The sequence below is a fragment of the Cynocephalus volans genome, chromosome 3, assembly GCF_027409185.1.
Source record: "Cynocephalus volans isolate mCynVol1 chromosome 3, mCynVol1.pri, whole genome shotgun sequence".
In the NCBI taxonomy this organism is placed as follows: Eukaryota; Metazoa; Chordata; class Mammalia; order Dermoptera; family Cynocephalidae; genus Cynocephalus; species Cynocephalus volans.
The window spans coordinates 90,451,952-90,460,633 of record NC_084462.1 but is presented as its reverse complement, the minus strand read 5'-3'; the positions used below and the strand labels follow the sequence as shown (position 1 = coordinate 90,460,633).

Below are 8,682 nucleotides of genomic sequence, written 5' to 3'. Positions count from 1 at the left end.
AGGCAATTTCTGTATTTTACAAAGATAAAGCAATGTTTGATTGCTTCTTCCCAGCTGTTTTGCCAGTGGTTATAAAGAGAAATTGGGGGGAGGGGTAATGAAGGGGCGGGTTTATAAGGATGTGCTTAAAAAAACAAATCTTAGGCGAGAAAACTAAGGCAAGAACTTCGCGGAACAACTGCGCCCGCGCCCCCTCTGGGCGGCAATGATTTGTCCCCCGGATGTCTGGAGGAAAGCTCTGAAAGAAGTGTGGGAGCGACAAAAAGAGGCAGCAAGGGAAGGAAGCGAAAAGGCTTCTTCTTAGGCTGCAGCAGCCACAGCGAGCTGGATGACTGAGGCGCTGGGAGTCGCTGGAAGCTGCAGCTCCTCAGAGGCGGGCAGAGGGAGGGTGCGAAGCCCAGCGCCGGAGAGGAGGGACGCGGAGGCCACCGCGGGGTCAGCGGGGCCGCGGCGCCAGGGTGGGGGCCTCCAGGCGGCGCTGGCCGCCGCGCGCGGGCGAGGGCGAGCGCGCCGGGCTGTCCTCGCCTCCTGCCGTCCGCGCCCGGGGGTGGGACCCGCGTCGGGAGCTGCCGAGTGCTTGGAGGGAACCAGGCTCCCGCTCGCCTGATGGATTGACTCGGAGATGGATCGAATTACACCATTTGCCGTGCATCGGTTTGTTTTGCTCCTGCTCCGTCCCGCGGCTGCTGCTGCTGTTGCTTCTGCTGCTGCTGCTGCTGCTGCTGCTGCAAGCTCTGGTGGTGGCGAGTTTCAGGATTCTATCGAGGAAGCCAAGACCTAAGGAGACAACAGAGAGCTATCTTTTATTTTTTTGCAATTCTATTCTTTATTTTCTTTATTCCTTGCCTGTGATAAGCTTTTTCACCAGCCTCGCCTCATGAGGTAAGACTGTCTTTTAAAAATTTGCTAATGCTCTGGGCGCCCGTTGGGATCGGACCCAGACCCTGAGAGCCTGTATGCAGCCCCCGTGTGTGTGCGTGTGCGTACGCTTGTGTGTGTGCGTGTGTGTGTTGTCACCGGAGAGTTGCTCTCTTTTCCAAGCAGCTCTCTGCCTGCCGTGCAGGGGGCGCGCAGAGGGCTGGAGAGGTTTGGCGGACCCGTCAAAACTGGCAAAGGTGGAGGCTTGGGGGAGGGGCACGTGGACTTGGAGGTCCTTCTCCACCGTGCACCCCTCTAGGGAAAAAGAAAAAAAAAAGCGGAGGGGGAAGCGAGCAAAAGTTTCTTGCCAGGCAGGGTCGGCTCGGCGCTCCCCCGCACATTGTCAGGGGGTGCCGGGGCTGCTTCGGTGCCAGCGGGAGAGAGCCGAGCCAAGGCCGAAGGAGCCGGCTTCGGGCTCCGCCGCCCCCTCCTGCCCGCCGGGCCAGCCGAGTCGGGCAGCGCCGGGCCCGGCCAGGAGCGGGGCCGGGGGAAGGGGCTCAGCGCTGAGACCCGAGCAGCCCCCGCGGGCGCCGGCTCCCTGTCAGCGCGCCTCTGGGTTAGACGGCTCCGGGTCGCGCCTGCGGGCGAGGGGCGGGGGTTGGAGTGACTCGGCCACCTCCTCACCCCTTTCCCCCGCTCCAGCCTCAGCTCCTGCCCCCGAGGACGGCCACTTCCCACCCTCCGTCTCCCCTGGCCGGCCGAGCGCGCCGCGGGCGGTGTCCGGGCCCGGAGGTGCCCACCGCCCACTCCAGCGCCCCCTCCCGCCCCCACCCCGGCGCCCCGGTCTCTCCCCCGGCCACTCTCCCCGGCAACTTTCCGTGCTTTGTTCTCCGGCTGGAAATGCTGCACGGAAGCGTCTTGGACAGCGTCTCCGCCAGGCGGCAAGAGCTCAGCGCTGAGACGTGTTACGTTCTCTTCTGCCCATCAATTATGGATGGAAACAAATAGGGAAGAGTCAATTTTGCATGAGCCCCTTCTCCGGCGGCGGGAGGTGTCCTGCGGCCGGGAGGGAGCCGCCGCTCGCGCTGGCAGCCGCTGGCAGGGGCATGGTGAGGAGCAAGGTAGGGAAACTTTTTTTCCCCGTCTTGACAGCGGTGGTGGTGACCGCTGATCGGTGCAGAAACCGATCCAGCAGTCCGCCTCGGGTCATTTGGAAGGGCTTAAAGCTTCCTCTGGCATGTATAACTCTTAGATGGAAATGAAAGGTCGTAAAGGACTTGGAGGTGTGGACGAGAAGTGGGTTTGAAAAATTTTCCGCTCAATCGACTCTCGGGACTATTGCTGTCAGGTGATTGTTTAAATCCTGAACTTGTAAAAAGCTAAATGTCATGGAGCTGGGGGAAGTTGAAGTAGCAGGGTGAGTTACAGCGTTAGAGGGACTCAATACAGTGCTCCCCTTGCTGAGGTGACTAGTTAGCAACCGCTGTTCCAGCACCCCAACCCATCACCGCTCTTGGCTGGGTGATTTTCACACAGAAGGGGCAGCAGATCATTACTGTAGATATGTAGACTTCGTAAACAGTAATTGGACCTTATGTCTGCCACTTCGGTGGCGGCTGCTTTTCCTTGAAAATAACTGTAGTGTTTCTGATTACTTGGGGGAAAATGTCTAGGGCAATTCCCCCCCCCCCCCAAACTTCTGGCTACTAAGAATTTAAAGTCTGCAGTGAAAAGTAGGGGTGCTTTTTAAGGTTAACCTTCTCTCTACTTGATATTTGAAGCCATAAAAGTGGACTCCTTTGTTTATATCAAGGCTGAAGTTCTAGGGAAAGGTTTCACAATTTTCTAAACTGGTTTGGTCTCTGTTTCTCAGAATAGGAGAAATACTTGTTTGAAGAGATTTTTTAAAGCTTCTTCCTTGTAGTATTGAGAAATCTTATCTCAGACAGCTAGATCAGAGGACGGATTTTACCATCCTTTTGGTGGTTTAAAACAATAGGTTGATGCTGGCTTATTCATGCTGTTAAAAAATAAATTCCCTCACTCTCTTAGGTATCTCACTCAGGAAATTAACTTGTGTGTAGTCATGTTTAATGTAGTGAGTGACAGGCATATTCTGTCAAGCTAGCAGATATTACACAAACATTTACTCTGGTTTAGATAAATAGAAATTGCCAGATAAGCTCTGAAATTTGGGTCTATATTACCATGAACCTAAACATCTTAAGATAAACAAACTATAGCTCAGCCATAGCTGAGTTTTGTTTTTTATGGTTAGTGTCTCTAGAATGTACTCTCAGAAAGACAGTTAAAGAAATAACCCTAAAATTTCCAAAATGTGTTGTTCAGCAGGCCGTTTTCTTCCACTGGCACATTTAGATTAACAACCAGTTACTATATCTTATTGGAGCCTGCAGAATATTGCTACCTGGCCTCATTTCAAATAGGAATGCTACTCAGATAACCTTTTTTTTGAGGAACATTTCTGTGATGCAGGAGAGTGTGCCAGGAATATCGTGATTTACCCATCACCAGACAGCTGGTTAACTTGAGTTTGATTTAGATTTGTGGGCATTCTGCCCTTTTTTTTTTTTTTTTTTTTTTTTTTTGGTGCCCTCTAATAGCACCATCTGGTCATGTCTCCCCTGGTTTGTTGGATTTGAAAGATGGCTGTGACGTAAACCTGTTAGTCCTTACAGTGAGGGCAACCTAGAAATCCAGGGGACTTCAGTTCCCTTGCTTGCTGCCCAGGAAGTCTCTGTCCAGTATCTGTGATTGGGGTAAGTGGACCCCAGCTTCATATGTGGTGGTTTCTGAGCTTGAAAGGCCACAGACAAGTAAGCAGGAATCAGAGCTTTGATTCACAAAGATGACTATTAATTGTTAAGGACTTATTGAAACTGGAGAAGTTCTTCACTTCTTGCTGCTCCATCATAATGAACCTTGCTAATTAGCTTAGTCATTGTTCTTGCATGTGAGTTTCACTAAGATACAAAGAGTGAAAAATGCATCTGAAATAGGGTCATTTTTCACCCTTCTGATGCATTTTATGCAGAGTTAAGAGCCTGGCTGAATGCCTAACTGTCATTAGTGTAACCATAGGAGGTGAACTCCTTCCTTAGTATGTTTCAGGATAAAATATTATCTTTTATTTCAATTAATAGACTTGAAGCCTGCACATTCTAGATTCATTTCTAGAGGAAGTAAAAGGCAGTTGGGGTATGCCAACCAGTCAGTATTTATTGAGTACCCGTCATTTGCAAGGATCTATGCAAGCCACTGTTCCAACACCAGGTGAACCAGACATGTTTCTGTATGTTCAACCTGAGCAAGAATAAAAAGATAAAGAATGGAAAAATGGGTCATTTGGCAAGAAATTTAAATATGCACCTTTCTTTTGAATCATATTATCTTATTTTACAGATTTTAAAGCAAGATTATCCACACCAAATATTTATAGTGGTCCAGCCTTCCTGCCTTTAACACTAATGAATGATTCAGTGTACTACTAATATAATTGACATATTGAATCTGTCATTAGAGCAGGTCATCTCACTTTCCATGGCTCATGTGAATGGAGATACCATTAAAATCTACCAAAGCCAGTGTCTTCGGTTGCCACTTTTTTGGGAACAGCTGCCAACTTCCAGTTGGGAAAAAAGTGTTTTGATTTATTCCCATGGCACATGGAGAGAATAAAAATCTCATAACTTTGTTAAGTATACGGTAACACTTTTCAGTTAAGGTGACTGCTGTCAGACTGAGTTTTCCTGCTCAGACCCTAACAGTGGCAGTGCAGCTGATAACTGAAGCTGATTCCATTTCTCCCAACAAGAAAACTACTAAACCTTCTTATTTTGTAAAAACAATCATTTTTGTAACCAAGGGCGATCAACTCAGTGGTCCACACAGATACCACATGAGATGTACTTATTTCTCAAACTTTTCTTTTCTATTAAGCTTTTGTTAACTCACCCAGATTAGCATTTTAACAACCCCGAAGTGAACTTCTGCCATTCTCTCTACTTGGACACAGTATGTAGATCATCCATCATCCTGTCCTTGGCTACAACAGGCTTCTGGCTCCATCACCATTTGGAGCTACACAGAATCCATCCGACTGTGAACAGCACAGCTGGCTACAGCAATTTTTTCTTCCACACCACTGGCAGCATTGTCTGGCTGTGGTAACTAAAGTTAATGCCGAGGATGGGAAGTTTTCATTGTTTGGCAACCTGGGCTGGGCCCATCGTCCAGTTCTGGGGGCACACCTGCCAAAAGGCCCTGCCGGCTTGCAATGGTATGTTCCACTTAAGAGGGGGCTTGCTCCAACTTTACACGACCACAGGAAAGACTGGAGGCTTTAAACCTAGAATTACAGAATTAGAAGGAGCCGTTCCAACCCCACTCATCCTACACCTTCAGAATTTGATCTATTTGAAAAGGTGAAGAAAGGAATGAAGTAGCCTTTTGCCTGTGATCCTAAATGACTGAAGACAGAAAAAGACCTGTCTGGCTCTTTGGTGAAAGTGGGCATGGTACTGCTTGATCCCATCTCACAAAGAACACGTGATGTACCAAAATATGGGACCCAATGCTTCCTGTTACATTTTGTTTTGTTTTGTTTTCTTCTTTTTACTGAATAAGATGTCCTAAAGCAAAAATAATATGAATTAGGTAGATACGTTCGTTAGGTTATGTTTCCAAGCTTTTTTTGTTTGTTTAAACTTTCGTAATTAGAAATACTACTTTTGGAGTTTGATGTAAAAGGGGAAATTGCCTGTTTTGGTGTGAGTTAGCTAGTATTCTGCCTTTTTTCCCTAACGTTTACTGATGAAATCAGCCACAAAACAGCTGGGAGGTGGGGGAGGGGGATCGTGCTAGTGATGGAAGAAGAGCAGAAAACAGCAGCAAACACAATACTTAACACTTAGTGTAGTCTGCTTACTAAATTCTAGGCACCATACTAAGACCTTCATCTTGATTGTCATGTAACCCTCAAACAACTGCATGAGGTGGCTTCTATAAACATCATTGCTTTGTCAAAGAACAAACTGAGGAACTGAGAAGTTAAGTCAGTTTCCTCACTTCCCATGGTAGGGAGGTGGTAGGGTTGGGATTTGAACTCAGGTCTCCTGACATCTCAGACCACTTTTTCATCATGCACTGAATTGCTTTCAAGAAAACAGGCCACCCTACAATTTCGTGACGCCCCGATATTTCTGACATTTGTTTTTCAATAGGAGTCATGTTTGGAGTGGGGAATTTTATACTGAATGAAATTACATGTACAGTATGGGTATGCTCTTAAATCATAGCCTTTTTTCCTAAACTAAATCATATTGTTAGACTCTTCTTTCATCTTTATTACTGTTGGCCAAATAATTATGACATGCTCTTCTTTTCAAGTGTCCTAGAACAGTATTCTTCTCCCACCATTTTTCTCCAGGTTAGGATTCCCTGTCCAAGATTACAGAGGCATAGGACAAATGGCAATATTCATCACTGTCCACCAAAAAGTGCTTCTGTTTCCCGTGCAATTGACATCCATTTCCCTGATTTTGGCAGGTGAAGATCCATTATGCATCTTTGTCCCATTTCCCAGAAGTATTTATGGGCCCATCAGCAAAGACAGTGCGATGTAGCTGTTTGAGCATTAGTGGGACCAGGAGGGAAAGCATATTACCGAACTGGGTAATATAGTTTGACTGGGTATTATATTGTGCCGTACATTTTTATTACTTATGGTTGCAGCAGAGTCTTTTAACCCATGTAAGTAATCAGACACATTGTTCAGAAATTGTCACACATGCCTCAGCATTTTGTTGTTGTTGTTCCTTTTTATGCAGGATTTCTATGGGATGAAAAAGAAAAAAACATATACACACACATTACTATTACACACAATGTTGAAATTTAAGGTCTTCAACGTATATTTATGGAAAGGAAATATAGGTTTTAAAAGTCCAATATGTTGGTGCATGTATAATAAGGCCTCAGGAAGATCTGCAATTACTTAGCCTATTATTGGAGTCTGTACTTAAAAATAAAGTCAGGAGTTTCTACTCAGCCAAGACACTGGCACATAAGAACCAGAGCAGACGAAGCTCTGAGAAAATAGCACTTCCATTCCGCAGGAGCAGGCTGTCAGCAAACCAGGGACTTCGGCTTCCCCCTACATTGGCCCACGCCTCACTTGTTATTATAAGGGTCTTTGGATGCTTTTCTTGGTCTGCAGAGTTGTCTACATTTATCAGTAAGTCCCTAATCCTCCCCTGGGTAATGGGTGGATCAGACAAAGATATTTTTAAAAGCTACAGAAGAAGAAGGAGAGGCAAAAGAAGGAATAAAAAATGTTGCAGTTGTTTCTGTTTTTGCCATTGCTGTCCCAAACATTTGTTCATTCAGCTAACTTTTACCTAGGGTCTGCTCTATACAAGTAGGTGCCCCGGGGGAGAGGGTTCAAAGAGGAGCAGGAGACAGTTCCAGAGCTCAGAGATCTTACTGAGTACTATAGGAAAGATGAGGTAAACAAATAGCCAACATAAAATGGTGTGTGTTTTAAGTGCCAGAAAAGATATACTCAGACCTATGGAAATTGAGAAGAGTGAGCAGTTATTTCTGGCTATGGTGGACAGAGAAGGCTTTGTGGAGTCACTGATATTTGAGCTGGTCCTTGAACTAGGTAGAATTTAGACAGGTGGACAGTGAGGGGTGGTGGAGGGGATGTTGAGAGGGAGAGCATTCCAGGCATAGAGAACAGCTTAGACAAAGGTCCTGGGGTGGGGTGGGGGTGGAGGTCTAGATCAGTTGTCCACGTTTGGGTTTTTACCTGTGACAGACTTGCATTTCAGGTGTGAAGAGCCAGTTTGCCATGCAATGCACAAATATTTATTGAGTGTCTCTGGTCTACTGTACTTAGCCGTTTAGCAGATGGTCCCACAGCTTAAGCCATCAGAATCAACAGGCTCAATCTTGTAGCCATTCAGTAGATTGCTCTGTGATCAGAACTAAAACCCACACATCAGCTGCCAACTGGTTCAGTGGTACACAAGAGCATTGCACGGGATAATATGAGTTGCCTCAAATTACCCATCCTAGAGTGCCCCTCACAGAGTTGGTTGGCAGAACCATACTACAAGGTTGTTGCTTCATCGACTTTAGATGTAGAGGACTCTAGATGTAGACTCTACAATAAAGAATAAATTGCAGGCATATTTGGGAATTTTTAGTGGGGAGAGACAGAGATGTGAAGATAGAAAGTGGAATAGAGGATAACAGCATAATAAAGCCATGATAATAAGAGGAGTTGGGCTCCAGGTGCTGCTCAGACTGGAGGGTCTTTGAAGCTCTGTTGCCTGTTCACCACTGTAAATTAGCAGAGGCAGTGACACACGGTAGATGTGCAGCAGATATTTTATTAAATGTGTTAATTGAGTTTAGCTTTTTATTACCCTGTAGATACAGCCTATCATTGCTGGTAAACTGTGCAAAATAAGGGGGTTGGAGCTATGACAGTGTTTTCCTAATATAAAGAGAAAAAATGACTTGGAAAGTTATTAATACTTCCTTTTGGAAAACCCCATCTTTAAGGGCCCCTGGGGAATTAGCACCCCTTTCTGCATCTGAGCTTTCAGGATCAACTCATCTGTTATCAGCAGCTCCCCATGACCCCCCTTCCCAATCTCTTCAACTTCTTTCTCTCCCTCCTATACCCAGTCCCCACCCCCCTAAGCTATGCTGCTTGAGCATGGGGGTTTCCCATTAACTCCTTGGTTAACATAAATTATAATCAACCCATGGTTAAGTTTAAAAGTGGAGGTA

The 8,682-nt window shown here is 46.2% G+C and overlaps 1 protein-coding gene across 1 annotated transcript in view; it reads left to right on the top strand.

The window, feature by feature from the left end:
- Positions 1–853: 853 nt before the first annotated feature.
- The window catches only part of SEMA6D (semaphorin 6D), a 52,428-nt gene continuing 44,599 nt past the window's right edge, over positions 854–8,682 (top strand). Inside the window, exon 1 of the mRNA XM_063088957.1 lies at positions 854–882. The gene's annotated coding sequence lies outside the window, so the exon portion shown is untranslated. The remainder of the gene's footprint in view (positions 883–8,682) is intronic.